Consider the following 15,986-nt stretch of genomic DNA (forward strand, 5'->3'; position numbering starts at 1 on the left):
CAGCAGCTTCCAGGGGGTGAGTGATCTTGGCACAGCAGCTTCCAGGAGGTGAGTGTTTTCGGCACATCAGTTTCCACGAGGTATGTGTTCTCAATGCAGGAGCTTCCGGGAGGTCAGTGTTCTCAGTGCAGCTGCTTCCAGAAGGTGAGGTTTCTCAGAACAGCAGGATCCAGGATCTGAGTTTTTGCAGCATAGCAGCTTCCAGCAGGTGAATGTGGACAGCGCAGCAGCTTCCAGGAGGTTAGTGTTCTCGGCATAGCAGCTTCCAGGAGTTGAGTGTTCTCACCACAGCAGTTTCCAGGAGGTGAGTGTTCTCAGTGCAGCAGCTTCCAGGGGGTGAGTGATCTTGGCACAACAGCTTCCAGGAGTTGAGTATTCTCAGCACTGCGGCTTCCAGGAGCTTAGTGTTTTTGGCACAGCAGCTTCCAGATGGTGAGTGTTGTCGGCACAGCACGTTCCACGAGGTGTGTGTTCTCAGTGCAGCAGCTTCCAGCAGGTGAGGGTTCTCAGCATAGCAGCATCGAGGAGGTGAGGATTCTCGGCAAAGCAGCTGGCAGGTGTTCAGTTTTCTTGGCACAGCTGCTTCCAGGAGGTGAGTGTTCTCAGCAAAGCAGCTTCCAGGAGCTGATTGCTCTCAACCTAGCAGCTTGCAGGTGGTGAGTGCTCTCAGCACACCCGCCACCAGGAGGTGTGTTCTGAGCACAGCAGCTTCCAGGAGGTGAGTGCTCTTATCACAGCAGCTTCCAGCAGGTGAGGGTTATCAGCAGAGCAGCATCAAGGAGGTGAGGATTCTCGGCAAAGCAGCTGGCAGGTGTTCAGTTTTCTTGGCACAGCTGCTTCCAGGAGGTGAGTGTTCTCAGCAAAGCAGCTTCCAGGAGCTGATTGCTCTCAGCCTAGCAGCTTGCAGGTGGTGAGTGCTCTCAGCACACCCGCCACCAGGAGGTGAGTGTTCTCAGCACAGCAGCTTCCAGGAGGTGAGTGCTCTTATCACAGCAGCTTCCAGGAGGTGAGGGTTCTCAGCTCAGCAGCTTCCAGGGGTTGACTGTTCTCAGCACAGCAGCTTCCAGGATGTAAGTGTTCTCAGCACAGCAGCTTCTAGGAGTTGAGTGTTCTCCGCACAGCAGCTTCCATTAGATGAGTGTTTTAGCACAGCAGCTTCCAGGACGTGAGTGTTTGCAGCACTGCCGCTTCCAGTAGGTGAGTGTTCCCAGCACAGCAGCTTCTAGGAGATGAGGTTTCTCCGCACAGCCGCTTCCAAGAGGTGAGTGTTCTCAGCACAGCAGCTTCCAAGAGTTGAGTTTCCTCAGCACAGCAGCTTCCTGGAGTTGTGATTTCTCTGTGCAGCAGCTTCCAGGAGGTGAGAGGTCTCAGCACATAAGCTTCCAGGAGGTGAGTGTTTTAGCACAGCAGCTTCTAGGACGTGAGTGTTCGCAGCCCAGCAGCTTCCAGTAGGTGAGTGTTCCCAGCACAGCAGCTTCTAGGAGTTGAGGGTTCTCCGCACAGCAGCTTCCAGGAGGTGAGTGTTCTCATTGCAGCAGCTTCCAGGAGGTGAGTGTTTTCAGTGCAGCAGCTTCCAGTAGGTGAGTGTTCTCTGTGCAGCAGCTTCCAGGAGGTGAGTGTTCTGAACACAGGAGCTTCCAGGGGCTGAGTGATCTTGGCACAACAGCTTCCAGGAGTTGAATATTCCCAGCACTGCAGCTTCCAGGAGGTTAGTGTTTTTGGCACAGCAGCTTCCAGCAGGTGAGTGTTGTCGGCACAGCAGCTTCCAGGGGTTGAATGATCTGGACACAGCAGCTTCCAGGAGTTGAGTATTCTCAGCACAGCAGCTTAAAGGAGGTGAGGATTCTCGGCAAAGCAGCTGGCAGAGGTTGAGTGTTCTAGGCACAGCAGCTTCCAGGAGGTGAGTGTTTTAGCACAGCAGCTTCCAGGACGTGAATGTTCTCAGCACAGCAGCTTCCAGGAGGTGAGTGTTCCCAGCACAGCAGCTTAGAGGAGTTGAGGGTTCTCCGCACAGCAGCTTCCAGGAGGTGTGCTTTCTCTGTGCAGCAGCTTCCAGGAGTTGAGTGATCTCAGCACATAAGCTTCCCGGAGCTGAGTGTTCTCAGCACAGCAGCTTCCATGGGGTGAGTGATCTTGACACAGCAGCTACCAGCAGGAGGTGAGTGTTCTCGGCACAGCAGCTTCCAGGGGGTGAGTGTTCTCCGCACAGCAGATTCCAGGAGGTTAGTGTCTCAGCACAGCATCTTCCAGGACATGAGAGTTGTCAGCACAGCAGCTTCCAGGAGGTGAGTGTTCTCATTGCAGCAGCTTCCAAGAGTTGAGTCTTCTCGGCACAGCAGCTTCCAGGAAGTGAGTTTTCTCAGCGCAGTTCCTTCCAGGGGGTGAGTGTTCTCAGCACAGCCGCTTCTAGGAGGTGAGTGTTTTAGCGCAGCAGCTTCCAGGACGTGAGTGTTCGCAGCACAGCAGCTTCCAGTAGGTGAGTGTTCCCAGCACAGCAGCTTCTAGGAGTTGAGGGTTCTCCGCACAGCAGCTTCCAGGAGGTGAGTGTTCTCATTGCAGCAGCTTCCAGGAGGTGAGTGTTTTCAGTGCAGCCGCTTCCAGTAGGTGAGTGTTCTCTGTGCAGCAGCTTCCAGGAGGTGAGTGTTCTGAACACAGGAGCTTCCAGGGGCTGAGTGATCTTGGCACAACATCTTCTAGGAGTTGAATATTGTCAGCACTGCAGCTTCCAGCAGGTGAGTGTTCTTGGCACAGCAGCTTCCAGGGGGTGAATGATCTGGGCACAGCAGCTTCCAGGAGTTGAGTATTCTCAGCACAGCAGCTTCAAGGAGGTGAGGATTCTTGGCAAAGCAGCTGGCAGAGGTTGAGTGTTCTAGGCACAGCAGCTTCCAGGAGGTGAGTGTTCTCAGCAAAGCAGCTTCCAGGAGGCGAATGTTTTCAAAAGAGCAGCTTCCAAGAGTTGAGTGTTCTCGGCACAGCTGCTTCCAGGAGGTGAGTGTAGTTTGCACAGCAGCTTCCAGGCGTTAAATTTTCTCAGCACTGCAGCTTCCAGGAGGTTCATGTTTTCGGCCCAGCAGCTTCCAGGTGGTGAGTGTCTTCGGCACAGCTGGTCCCACGAGGTGTGTTCTCAATGCAGCAGCTTTGAGGAGGTGAGTGTGCTCAGTGCAGCACCTTCCAGTGGGTGAGTGTTCTCAGCGCAGCAGCTTCCAGAGGGTGAGTGATCTTGGCACAACAGCTTTCAGGAGTTGAATATTCTCAGCACTCCAGCTTCCAGGAGGTTAGTGTTTTTGGCACAGCAGCTTCCATGTGGTGAGTGTTGTCGGCAGAGCAAGTTCTACGAGGTGTGTGTTCTCAGTGCAGCAGCTTCCAGCAGGTGAGTTTTCTCAGCCGAGCAGCTTCGATGAGGTGAGGATTCTCGGCAAAGCAGCTGGCAGGAGTTCAGTTTTCTTGGCACAGCTGCTTCCAGGAGGTGAGGATTCTCGTTGTAGCAACTTCCAGGAGGTGAGTGTTCTCAGCCTAGCAGCTTGCAGGAGGTGTTGGCTCTCAGCACAGCAGCCACCAGGAGTGGAATGTTCTCAGCTCAGCAGCTTCCATGGGGTGTGTGTTCTTGACAAAGCAGCTACCAGCAGGAGGTGAGTGTTCTCGGCACAGCAGCTTCCAGGGGTTGACTGTTCTCAGCACAGCAGCTTCCAGGAGGTGAGAGTTCACAGTGCAGCTGCTTCCAGCAGTTGAGTGTTCTCGGCACAGCAGCTTCCAGGAAGCAAGTGTTCTCAGTGCAGCAGCTTCCAGGAGGCGAGTTTTCTCAGCACAGAAGCTTCCAGGAGTTGAATATTCTCGGCACAGCAGCTTCCAGAAGTTGAGTGTTCTCAGCACAGCAGTTTCCAGGAGTTGAGTGTTCTCAGCACAGCAGCTTCCAGGGGGTGAGTGATCTTGGCACAGCAGCTTCCAGGAGGTGAGTGTTTTCGGCACATCAGTTTCCACGAGGTATGTGTTCTCAATGCAGGAGCTTCCGGGAGGTCAGTGTTCTCAGTGCAGCTGCTTCCAGAAGGTGAGGTTTCTCAGAACAGCAGGATCCAGGATCTGAGTTTTTGCAGCATAGCAGCTTCCAGCAGGTGAATGTGGACAGCGCAGCAGCTTCCAGGAGGTTAGTGTTCTCGGCATAGCAGCTTCCAGGAGTTGAGTGTTCTCAGCACAGCAGTTTCCAGGAGGTGAGTGTTCTCAGCGCATCTGCATCCAGGGGGTGATTGATCTTGGCACAGCAGCTTCCAGGAGTTAAATATTCTCAGCACTGCAGCTTCCAGGAGGTTTGTGTTTTCGGCCCAGCAGCTGCCAGGTGGTGAGTGTCGTCGGCACAGCAGGTTCCTCGGGGTGTGTGTTCTCAGTGTAGCAGCTTCCAGGAGGTGAGTGTTCTCAGCGCAGCAGCTTCCAGAGGGTGAGTGATCTTGGCACAACAGCTTCCAGGAGTTGAATATTCTCAGCACTGCAGCTTCCAGGAGGTTAGTGTTTTTGCACAGCAGCTTCAAGGTGGTGATTGTTGTCGGCACAGCAAGTTCCACGAGGTGTGTGTTCTCAGTGCAGCAGCTTCCAGCATGTGAGTGTTCTTAACGCAGCATCTTCCAGGGGGTGAATGATCTGGGCACAGCAGCTTCCAGGAGTTGAGTGTTCTCAGCACAGCAGCTTCGAGGAGATGAGGATTCTCGGCAAAGCAGCAGGCAGGAGGTGAGTGTTCTTGGCACAGCTGCTTCCAGGAGGTCAGTGTTCTCGGTGTTGCAGCTTCCAGGAGTTGAGTGTTCTCGGCAAAGCAGCATCCAGGAGCTGAGTGCTCTCAGCCTAGCAGCTTGCAGGAGGTGAGAGTTCTCAGTGCAGCAGCTTCCAGGAGGTGAGTGTTCTCAGCGCAGCAGCTTTCAGGGGGTGATTGATCTTGGCACAACAGTTCCAGGAGTTGAATATTCTCATCACTGCAGCTTCCAGGAAATTAGTGTTTTTGGCACGGCAGCTTCCAGGTGGTGAGTGTTGTCGGCACAGCAAGTTCCATGAGGTTTGTGTTCTCAGCATCAGCTTCCAGCAGGTGCGTGTTCTTAGCGCAGCATCTTCCAGGGGGTGAATGATCTGGGCACAGCAGCTTCCAGGAGTTGAGTGTTCTCAGCAAAGCAGCTTCCAGGAGGTTCGTGTTTTCTGCCCAGCAGCTGCCAGATGGTGAGTTTCGTCGGCACAGCAGGTTCCACGAGGTGTGTGTTCTCAGTGCAGCAGCTTCCAGGAAGTGTGTGTTCTCAGTGCAGCAGCTTCCAGGAGGTGAGTGTGCTCAGTGCAGCAGCTTCCAGGGGGTGAGTGATCTTGGCGCAACAGTTCCAGGAGTTGAATATTCTCATCACTGCAGCTTCCAGGAGGTTAGTGTTTTTGGCACAGCAGCTTCCAGGTGGTGAGTGTTGTCGGCACAGCAAGTTCCACGAGGTTTTGTGTTCTCAGCATCAGCTTCCAGCAGGTGCGTGTTCTTAGCGCAGCAGCTTCCAGGGGGTGAATGATCTGGGCACAGCTGCTTCCAGGAGGTGAGTGTTCTCAGTGCAGCAGCTTCCAGGAGGTGAGTGTTCTCAGCAAAGCAGCTTCCAGGAGCTGAGTGCTCTCAGCCCAGCAGCTTGCATGATCTGAGTGCTCTCAGCACAGCAGCTTCCAGGAGCTGAGTGCTCTCAGCACAGCAGCTTACAGGATCTGACTGCTCTCAGCACAGCAGCCACCAGGAGGTGAGTCCTCTCAGCACAGCAGCTTCCAGGTGGTGAGAGTTCTCAGTGCAGCAACTTCCAAGAGTTGAGTGTTCTCAGCACAGCAGCTTCCGGGAGTTGAGTTTTCTCAGCACAGCAGCTTCCTGGAGGTGTGTTTTCTCTGTGCAGCAGCTTCCAGGAGGTGAGTGGTCTCAGTACTGCAGCTTCCAGGAGGTTAGTTTTTTCGGCACAACAGCTTCCAGGTTGTGAGTGTTGTCGGCACAAGAGATTCCACGAGGTGTGTGTTCTCAATGCAGCAGCTTCCAGGTGGTGAATTTTCTAAGCACAACAGCTTCGGGGAGGTGGGTGTTCTTAGCACTTCAGCTTCCAGGGCTGAGTGTTCTCGGCACAGCAGCTTTCAGTGAGTGAGTGTTCTCAGCACAGCAGCTTTCAAGAGCTAAGTGTTCTCAGCATAGCAGCTTCCAGGATGTGAGTGATCTCAGCATAGCAGTTTCCAGGACGTGAGAGTTGTCAGCACAGCAGCTTCCAGGAGGTGAGAGTTCTCAGTGCAGCAGCTTCAAGGAGGTGAGTGTTCTCAGTGCAGCAGCTTCCAGGGGTTGAGTGATCTTGGCACAGCAGCTTCCAGGAGTTGAATATTCTCAGCACTGCAGCTTCCAGGAGGTTAGTGTTTTCGGCACTGTAGGTTCCACGAGGTATGTGTTCTCAATGCAGGAGCTTCCAGGCGGTCAGTGTTCTCAGTGCAGCAGCTTCCAGAAGGTGAGTGTACTCAGAACAGCAGCTTCCAGGATGTGAGTGTTCTCAGCACAGCAGCTTCCAGGAGGTGAGTGTTAACAGCACAGCAGCTTCCAGGAGGTTAGTATTCTCGGCACAGCAGGTTCCAGGAGGTGAATTTTGTCGGCGCTGCAGCTTCCAGGAGGTGAGTGTTCTCAGTGCCGCAGCTTCCAGGACTTGAGTGTTCTCCGTGCAGCAGATTCCATGTGGTGATTGTTCTCAGCACAACAGCTTCCAGGAGTCAGGTGTTCTTAGCACAGCAGCTTCCATGGGGTGAGTGATCTTGGCACAGCAGCTTCCAGGAGGTGAGGATTCCTGGCACAGCAGCTTCCCGAAGTTGAGTGTTCTCAGCACAGCAGCTTCGAGGAGGTGAGGATTCTCGGCAAAGCAGCTGGCAGGAGATGATTGTTTCTGGCAAAGCGGCTTCCAGGAGGTGAGTGTTCTCAGCAAAGCAGCTTCCAGAAGGTGATTGTTCTCAGCACAGCAGCTTCCTGGAGCTGAGTGTTCTCAGCACAGCAGCTTCCAGGAGATGAGTGTTTCAGCACAGCAACTTCCTGGAGGTGTGTTTTCTCTGTGCAGTAGCTTCCAGTAGGTGAGTGGTCTCAGCACATAAGCTTCCGGATCTGAGTGTTCTTATCACAGCAGCTTCCAGGATGTGAGTGTTCTCAGCACAGCAGCTTCCAGAAGGTGAGTGTTCTCAGCACAGCAGCTTCCAGGAGGTGAAAGTTGTCAGCACTGCAGCTTCCAGGAGGTGAGAGTTCACAGTGCAGCAGATCCAGGAGGTGAGTGTTCTCATTGCAGCAGTTTCCAAGTGTTGAGTGTTCCCAGCACAGCAGCTTCTAGGAGTTGAGGGTTCTCTGCACAGCAGCTTCCAGGAGGTGAGTGTTCTCATTGCAGCAGATTCCAGGAGGTGAGTGTTTTCAGTGCAGCAGCATCCAGGAGGTGAGAGTTCTCAGCACAGCTGCTTCCAGGGGGTGAATGACCTTGGCATTGCAGCTTCCAGGAGGTGAGTTTTTCGGGCCAGCAGCTTCCAGGTGGTGAGTGTCGTCGACACAGCAGGTCCCACGAGGTGTGTGTTCTCAGTGCAGCAGCTTCAAGGAGGTGAGTGTGCTCAGTGCAGCAGCTTCCAGGAGTTGAGTGTTCTCACCACAGCAGTTTCCAGGAGGTGAGTGTTCTCAGCGCAGCAGCTTCCAGGGGGTGAGTGATCTTGGCACAACAGCTTCCAGGAGTTGAGTATTCTCCGCACAGCAGCTTCCAGGAGGTGAGTGTTCTCATTGCAGCAGCTTCCAGGAGGTGAGTGTTTTCAGTGCAGCAGCTTCCAGTAGGTGAGTGTTCTCTGTGCAGCAGCTTCCAGGAGGTGAGTGTTCTGAACACAGGAGCTCCCAGGGGCTGAGTGATCTTGGCACAACAGCTTCCAGGAGTTGAATATTCTCAGCACTGCAGCTTCCAGGAGGTTAGTGTTTTCAGCCCAGCAGCTTCCAGGTGGTGAGTGTCGTTGGCACAGCAGGTCCCACAAGGTGTGTGTTCTCAGTGCAGCAGCTTCCAGGAGGTGAGTGTGCTCAGTGCAGCAGCTTCAAGGAGGTGAGTGTGCTCAGTGCAGCAGCTTCCAGGAGTTGAGTGTTCTCACCACAGCAGTTTCCAGGAGGTGAGTGTTCTCAGTGCAGCAGCTTCCAGGGGGTGAGTGATCTTGGCACAACAGCTTCCAGGAGTTGAGTATTCTCAGCACTGCGGCTTCCAGGAGGTTAGTGTTTTTGGCACAGCAGCTTCCAGATGGTGAGTGTTGTCGGCACAGCACGTTCCACGAGGTGTGTGTTCTCAGTGCAGCAGCTTCCAGCAGGTGAGGGTTCTCAGCATAGCAGCATCGAGGAGGTGAGGATTCTCGGCAAAGCAGCTGGCAGGTGTTCAGTTTTCTTGGCACAGCTGCTTCCAGGAGGTGAGTGTTCTCAGCAAAGCAGCTTCCAGGAGCTGATTGCTCTCAACCTAGCAGCTTGCAGGTGGTGAGTGCTCTCAGCACACCCGCCACCAGGAGGTGAGTGTTCTCAGCACAGCAGCTTCCAGGAGCTGATTGCTCTCAACCTAGCAGCTTGCAGGTGGTGAGTGCTCTCAGCACACCCGCCACCAGGAGGTGAGTGTTCTCAGCACAGCAGCTTCCAGGAGGTGAGTGCTCTTATCACAGCAGCTTCCAGGAGGTGAGGGTTCTCAGCTCAGCAGCTTCCAGGGGTTGACTGTTCTCAGCACAGCAGCTTCCAGGATGTAAGTGTTCTCAGCACAGCAGCTTCTAGGAGTTGAGTGTTCTCCGCACAGCAGCTTCCATTAGGTGAGTGTTTTAGCACAGCAGCTTCCAGGACGTGAGTGTTCGCAGCACAGCCGCTTCCAGTAGGTGAGTGTTCCCAGCACAGCAGCTTCTAGGAGATGAGGTTTCTCCGCACAGCAGCTTCCAGGAGGTGAGTGTTCTCAGCACAGCAGCTTCCAAGAGTTGAGTTTCCTCAGCACAGCAGCTTCCTGGAGGTGTGTTTTCTCTGTGCAGCAGCTTCCAGGAGGTGAGAGGTCTCAGCACATAAGCTTCCAGGAGGTGAGTGTTTTAGCACAGCAGCTTCTAGGACGTGAGTGTTCGCAGCCCAGCAGCTTCCAGTAGGTGAGTGTTCCCTGCACAGCAGCTTCTAGGAGTTGAGGGTTCTCCGCACAGCAGCTTACAGGAGGTGAGTGTTCTCATTGCAGCAGCTTCCAGGAGGTGAGTGTTTTCAGTACAGCAGCTTCCAGTAGGTGAGTGTTCTCTGTGCAGCAGCTTCCAGGAGGTGAGTGTTCTGAACACAGGAGCTCCCAGGGGCTGAGTGATCTTGGCACAACAGCTTCCAGGAGTTGAATATTCCCAGCACTGCAGCTTCCAGGATGTTAGTGTTTTTGGAACAGCAGCTTCCAGCAGGTGAGTGTTGTCGGCACAGCAGCTTCCAGGGGTTGTATGATCTGGACACAGCAGCTTCCAGGAGTTCAGCACAGCAGCTTAAAGGAGGTGAGGATTCTCGGCAAAGCAGCTGGCAGAGGTTGAGTGTTCTAGGCACAGCTGCTTCCAGGAGGTGAGTGTTCTCAGCAAAGCAGCTTCCAGGAGGCGAATGTTTTCAGAAGAGCAGCTTCCAAGAGTTGAGTGTTCTCGGCACAGCAGCTTCCAGGAGGTGGGTGTTCTCAGCACAGCAGCTTCCAGGAGGTGAGTGTTTCAGCACAGCAGCTTCCTGGAGGTGAGTGTTCTCAGCAAAGCAGCTTCCAGGAGGTGAGTGCTCTCATTACAGCAGCTTCTAGGAGTTGAGTGTTCTCCTCACAGCAGCTTCTAGGACGTGAATGTTCTCAGCACAGCAGCTTCCAGGAGGTGAGTGTTCCCAGCACAGCAGCTTAGAGGAGTTGAGGGTTCTCCGCACAGCAGCTTCCAGGAGGTGTGCTTTCTCTGTGCAGCAGCTTCCAGGAGTTGAGTGATCTCAGCACATAAGCTTCCCGGAGCTGAGTGTTCTCAGCACAGCAGCTTCCATGGGGTGAGTGATCTTGACACAGCAGCTACCAGCAGGAGGTGAGTGTTCTCGGCACAGCAGCTTCCAGGGGGTGAGTGTTCTCCGCACAGCAGATTCCAGGAGGTTAGTGTTCTCAGCACAGCATCTTCCAGGACATGAGAGTTGTCAGCACAGCAGCTTCCAGGAGGTGAGTGTTCTCATTGCAGCAGCTTCCAAGAGTTGAGTCTTCTCGGCACAGCAGCTTCCAGGAAGTGAGTTTTCTCAGCGCTGTTCCTTCCAGGGGGTGAGTGTTCTCAGCACAGCCGCTTCTAGGAGGTGAGTGTTTTAGCACAGCAGCTTCCAGGACGTGAGTGTTCTCAGCACATCAGCTTCCAGGAGGTGAGTGTTCCCAGCACAGCAGCTTCTAGGAGTTGAGGGTTCTCCGCACAGCAGCTTCCAGGAGGTGAGTGTTCTCATTGCAGCAGCTTCCAGGAGGTGAGTGTTTTCAGTGCAGCCGCTTCCAGTAGGTGAGTGTTCTCTGTGCAGCAGCTTCCAGGAGGTGAGTGTTCTGAACACAGGAGCTTCCAAGGGCTGAGTGATCTTGGCACAACATCTTCTATGAGTTGAATATTGTCAGCACTGCAGCTTCCAGGAGGTTAGTGATTTTGGCACAGCAGCTTCCAGTTGGTGAGTGTTGTCGGCACAGCAAGTTCCACGAGGTCTGTGTTCTCAGTGCAGCAGCTTCCAGTAGGTGAGTGTTCTTGGCACAGCAGCTTCCAGGGGGTGAATGATCTGGGCACAGCAGCTTCCAGGAGTTGAGTATTCTCAGCACAGCAGCTTCCAGGAGGTGAGTGTTCTCAGCAAAGCAGCTTCCAGGAGGCGAATGTTTTCAAAAGAGCAGCTTCCAAGAGTTGAGTGTTCTCGGCACAGCTGCTTCCAGGAGGTGAGTGTAGTTTGCACAGCAGCTTCCAGGCGTTAAATTTTCTCAGCACTGCAGCTTCCTGGAGGTTCATGTTTTCGGCCCATCAGCTTCCAGGTGGTGAGTGTCTTCGGCACAGCTGGTCCCACGAGGTGTGTTCTCAATGCAGCAGCTTTGAGGAGGTGAGTGTGCTCAGTGCTGCACCTTCAAGGGGGTGAGTGTTCTCAGCGCAGCAGCTTCCAGAGGGTGAGTGATCTTGGCACAACAGCTTTCAGGAGTTGAATATTCTCAGCACTGCAGCTTCCAGGAGGTTATTGTTTTTGGCACAGCAGCTTCCATGTGGTGAGTGTTGTCGGCAGAGCAAGTTCTACGAGGTGTGTGTTCTCAGTGCAGCAGCTTCCAGCAGGTGAGTTTTCTCAGCCGAGCAGCTTCGATGAGGTGAGGATTCTCAGCAAAGCAGCTGGCAGGAGTTCAGTTTTCTTGGCACAGCTGCTTCCAGCAGGTGAGGATTCTCGTTGTAGCAACTTCCAGGAGGTGAGTGTTCTCAGCCTAGCAGCTTGCAGGAGGTGATGGCTCTCAGCACAGCAGCCACCAGGAGTGGAGTGTTCTCAGCTCAGCAGCTTCCATGGGGTGTGTTTTCTTGACAAAGCAGCTACCAGCAGGAGGTGAGTGTTCTCGGCACAGCAGCTTCCAGGGGTTGACTGTTCTCAGCACAGCAGCTTCCAGGAGGTGAGAGTTCACAGTGCAGCTGCTTCCAGCAGTTGAGTGTTCTCGGCACAGCAGCTTCCAGGAAGCAAGTGTTCTCAGTGCAGCAGCTTCCAGGAGGCGAGTTTTCTCAGCACAGAAGCTTCCAGGAGTTGAATATTCTCGGCACAGCAGCTTCCAGAAGTTGAGTGTTCTCAGCACAGCAGTTTCCAGGAGTTGAGTGTTCTCAGCACAGCAGCTTCCAGGGGGTGAGTGATCTTGGCACAGCAGCTTCCAGGAGGTGAGTGTTTTCGGCACATCAGTTTCCACGAGGTATGTGTTCTCAATGCAGGAGCTTCCAGGAGGTCAGTGTTCTCAGTGCAGCTGCTTCCAGAAGGTGAGGTTTCTCAGAACAGCAGGATCCAGGATCTGAGTTTTTGCAGCATAGCAGCTTCCAGCAGGTGAATGTGGACAGCGCAGCAGCTTCCAGGAGGTTAGTGTTCTCGGCATAGCAGCTTCCAGGAGTTGAGTGTTCTCAGCACAGCAGTTTCCAGGACGTGAGTGTTCTCAGCGCATCTGCATCCAGGGGGTGATTGATCTTGGCACAGCAGCTTCCAGGAGTTAAATATTCTCAGCACTGCAGCTTCCAGGAGGTTTGTGTTTTCGGCCCAGCAGCTGCCAGGTGGTGAGTGTCGTCGGCACAGCAGGTTCCTCGGGGTGTGTGTTCTCAGTGTAGCAGCTTCCAGGAGGTGAGTGTTCTCAGTGCAGCAGCTTCCAGAGGGTGAGTGATCTTGGCACAACAGCTTCCAGGAGTTGAATATTCTCAGCACTGCAGCTTCCAGGAGGTTAGTGTTTTTGCACAGCAGCTTCAAGGTGGTGATTGTTGTCGGCACAGCAAGTTCCACGAGGTGTGTGTTCTCAGTGCAGCAGCTTCCAGCATGTGAGTGTTCTTAACGCAGCATCTTCCAGGGGGTGAATGATCTGGGCACAGCAGCTTCCAGGAGTTGAGTGTTCTCAGCACAGCAGCTTCGAGGAGGTGAGGATTCTCGGCAAAGCAGCAGGCAGGAGTTGAGTGTTCTCAGCCTAGCAGCTTGCAGGAGCTGAGTGCTCTCAGCCCAGCAGCTTCCAGGATGTGAGAGTTCTCAGTGCAGCAACTTCCAAGAGGTGAGTGTTCTCAGCACAGCAGCTTCCAGGAGGTTCGTGTTTTCTGCCCAGCAGCTGCCAGATGGTGAGTTTCGTCGGCACAGCAAGTTCCACGAGGTGTGTGTTCTCAGTGCAGCAGCTTCCAGGAAGTGTGTGTTCTCAGTGCAGCAGCTTCCAGGAGGTGAGTGTGCTCAGTGCAGCAGCTTCCAGGGGGCGAGTGATCTTGGCGCAACAGTTCCAGGAGTTGAATATTCTCATCACTGCAGCTTCCAGGAGGTTAGTGTTTTTGGCCCAGCAGCTTCCAGGTGGTGAGTGTTGTCGGCACAGCAAGTTCCACGAGGTTTTTGTTCTCAGCATCAGCTTCCAGCAGGTGCGTGTTCTTAGCGCAGCAGCTTCCAGGGGGTGAATGATCTGGGCACAGCTGCTTCCAGGAGGTGAGTGTTCTCGGTGCAGCAGCTTCCAGGAGGTGAGTGTTCTCATTGCAGCAGCTTCCAGGAGGTGAGTGCTTTCAGTGCAGCAGCTTCCAGTAGGTGAGTGTTCTCTGTGCAGCAGCTTCCAGGAGGTGAGTGTTCTGAACACAGGAGCTCCCAGGGGCTGAGTGATCTTGGCACAACAGCTTCCAGGAGTTGAGTATTCTCAGCACTGCGGCTTCCAGGAGGTTAGTGTTTTTGGCACAGCAGCTTCCAGATGGTGAGTGTTGTCGGCACAGCACGTTCCACGAGGTGTGTGTTCTCAGTGCAGCAGCTTCCAGCAGGTGAGGGTTCTCAGCATAGCAGCATCGAGGAGGTGAGGATTCTCGGCAAAGCAGCTGGCAGGTGTTCAGTTTTCTTGGCACAGCTGCTTCCAGGAGATGAGTGTTCTCAGCAAAGCAGCTTCCAGGAGCTGATTGCTCTCAGCCTAGCAGCTTGCAGGTGATGAGTGCTCTCAGCACACCCGCCACCGGGAGGTGAGTGTTCTCAGCACAGCAGCTTCCAGGAGGTGAGTGCTCTTATCACAGCAGCTTCCAGGAGGTGAGAGTTCACAGTGCAGCAGATCCAGGAGGTGAGTGTTCTCATCGCAGCAGCTTCCAAGTGTTGAGTGTGCTCGGCACAGCAGCTTCCAGGAGGTGAGTGTTCTCAGTGCAGCAGCTTCCAGGAGGTGAATCTTCTCAGCACAGAAGCTTCCAGGTTTTGAATATTCTCGGCACAGCAGCTTCCAGAAGTTGAGTGTTCTCAGCACAGCAGTTTCCAGGAGTTGAGTGTTCTCAGCGCAGCAGCTTCCAGGGGGTGAGTGTGCTCAGAACAGCAGCATCAAGGAAGTGAGTGTTCGCAGCACAGCAGCTTCCAGCAGGTCAGTGTGGACAGCACAGCAGCTTCCAGGAGCTTAGCGTTCTCATTGCAGCAGCTTCCAGGAGGTGAGTGCTTTCAGTGCAGCAGCTTCCAGTAGGTGAGTGTTCTCTGTGCAGCAGCTTCCAGGAGGTGAGTGTTCTGAACACAGGAGCTCCCAGGGGCTGAGTGATCTTGGCACAACAGCTTCCAGGAGTTGAATATTCTCAGCACTGCAGCTTCCAGGAGGTTAGTGTTTTCGGCCCAGCAGCTTCCAGGTGGTGAGTGTCGTCGGCACAGCAGGTCCCACAAGGTGTGTGTTCTCAGTGCAGCAGCTTCCAGGAGGTGAGTGTGCTCAGTGCAGCAGCTTCAAGGAGGTGAGTGTGCTCAGTGCAGCAGCTTCCAGGAGTTGAGTGTTCTCACCACAGCAGTTTCCAGGAGGTGAGTGTTCTCAGTGCAGCAGCTTCCAGGGGGTGAGTGATCTTGGCACAACAGCTTCCAGGAGTTGAGTATTCTCAGCACTGCGGCTTCCAGGAGGTTAGTGTTTTTGGCACAGCAGCTTCCAGATGGTGAGTGTTGTCGGCACAGCACGTTCCACGAGGTGTGTGTTCTCAGTGCAGCAGCTTCCAGCAGGTGAGGGTTCTCAGCATAGCAGCATCGAGGAGGTGAGGATTCTCGGCAAAGCAGCTGGCAGGAGTTGAGTGTTCTTGGCACAGATGCTTCCAGGCGGTGTGTTCTCGGTGTAGCAGCTTCCAGGAGGAGAGTGTTCTCGGCAAAGAAGCATCCAGGAGCTGAGTGCTCTCAGCCTAGCAGCTTGCAGGAGGTGAGTGCTCTCAGCACAGCAGCCACCAGGAGGTGAGTGTTCTCAGCACAGCAGCTTCCAGGAGGTGTGAGTTCTCAGTGCAGCAGCTTCCAGGAGCTGAGTGTTCTCAGCGCAGCAGCTTCCAAGAGTTGAGTGTTCTCAGCACAGCAGCTTCTCGGCGTTGAGGGTTCTACGCACAGCAGCTTCTAGGAGGTGAGTGTTCTCATTGCAGCAGATTGAAGGAGGTGAGTGTTTTCAGTGCAGCAGCATCCAGGAGGTGAGTGTTCTCAGCAGAGCAGCTTCAGGGAGGTGAGTGTTCTCAGCACAGCAGCTTCCAGGAGTTGAGTTTTCTCAGCACAGCAGCTTCCTGGAGGTGTGTTTTCTCTGTGCAGCAGCTTCCAGGAGGTGAGTGGTCTCAGCACATAAGCTTCCGGATCTGAGTGTTCTTATCACAGCAGATTCCAGGAGGTGAGTGTTCTCGGCACAGCAGCTTCCAGGGGGTGACTTTTCTCAGCACAGCAGCTTCCAGGAGGTGAGTGTTCTCAGCACAGCAGCTTCCAGGAGGTGAGAGTTGTCAGCACTGCAGCTTCCAGGAGGTGAGAGTTCACAGTGCAGCAGCTTCCAGGAGTTGAGTGTTTTCAGTGCAGCAGCATCCAGGAGGTGAGTGTTCTCAGCACAGCAGCTTCCAGGGGGTGAGTGATCTTGGCACAGCAGCTTCCAGGAGGTGAGTGTTTTCGGCACATCAGTTTCCACGAGGTATGTGTTCTCAATGCAGGAGCTTCCAGGAGGTCAGTGTTCTCAGTGCAGCTGCTTCCAGAAGGTGAGGTTTCTCAGAACAGCAGGATCCAGGATCTGAGTTTTTGCAGCATAGCAGCTTCCAGCAGGTGAATGTGGACAGCGCAGCAGCTTCCAGGAGGTTAGTGTTCTCGGCATAGCAGCTTCCAGGAGTTGAGTGTTCTCAGCACAGCAGTTTCCAGGACGTGAGTGTTCTCAGCGCATCTGCATCCAGGGGGTGATTGATCTTGGCACAGCAGCTTCCAGGAGTTAAATATTCTCAGCACTGCAGCTTCCAGGAGGTTTGTGTTTTCGGCCCAGCAGCTGCCAGGTGGTGAGTGTCGTCGGCACAGCAGGTTCCTCGGGGTGTGTGTTCTCAGTGTAGCAGCTTCCAGGAGG

The sequence above is a fragment of the Carcharodon carcharias genome, chromosome 1 (genome assembly GCF_017639515.1).
Source record: "Carcharodon carcharias isolate sCarCar2 chromosome 1, sCarCar2.pri, whole genome shotgun sequence".
In the NCBI taxonomy this organism is placed as follows: Eukaryota; Metazoa; Chordata; class Chondrichthyes; order Lamniformes; family Lamnidae; genus Carcharodon; species Carcharodon carcharias.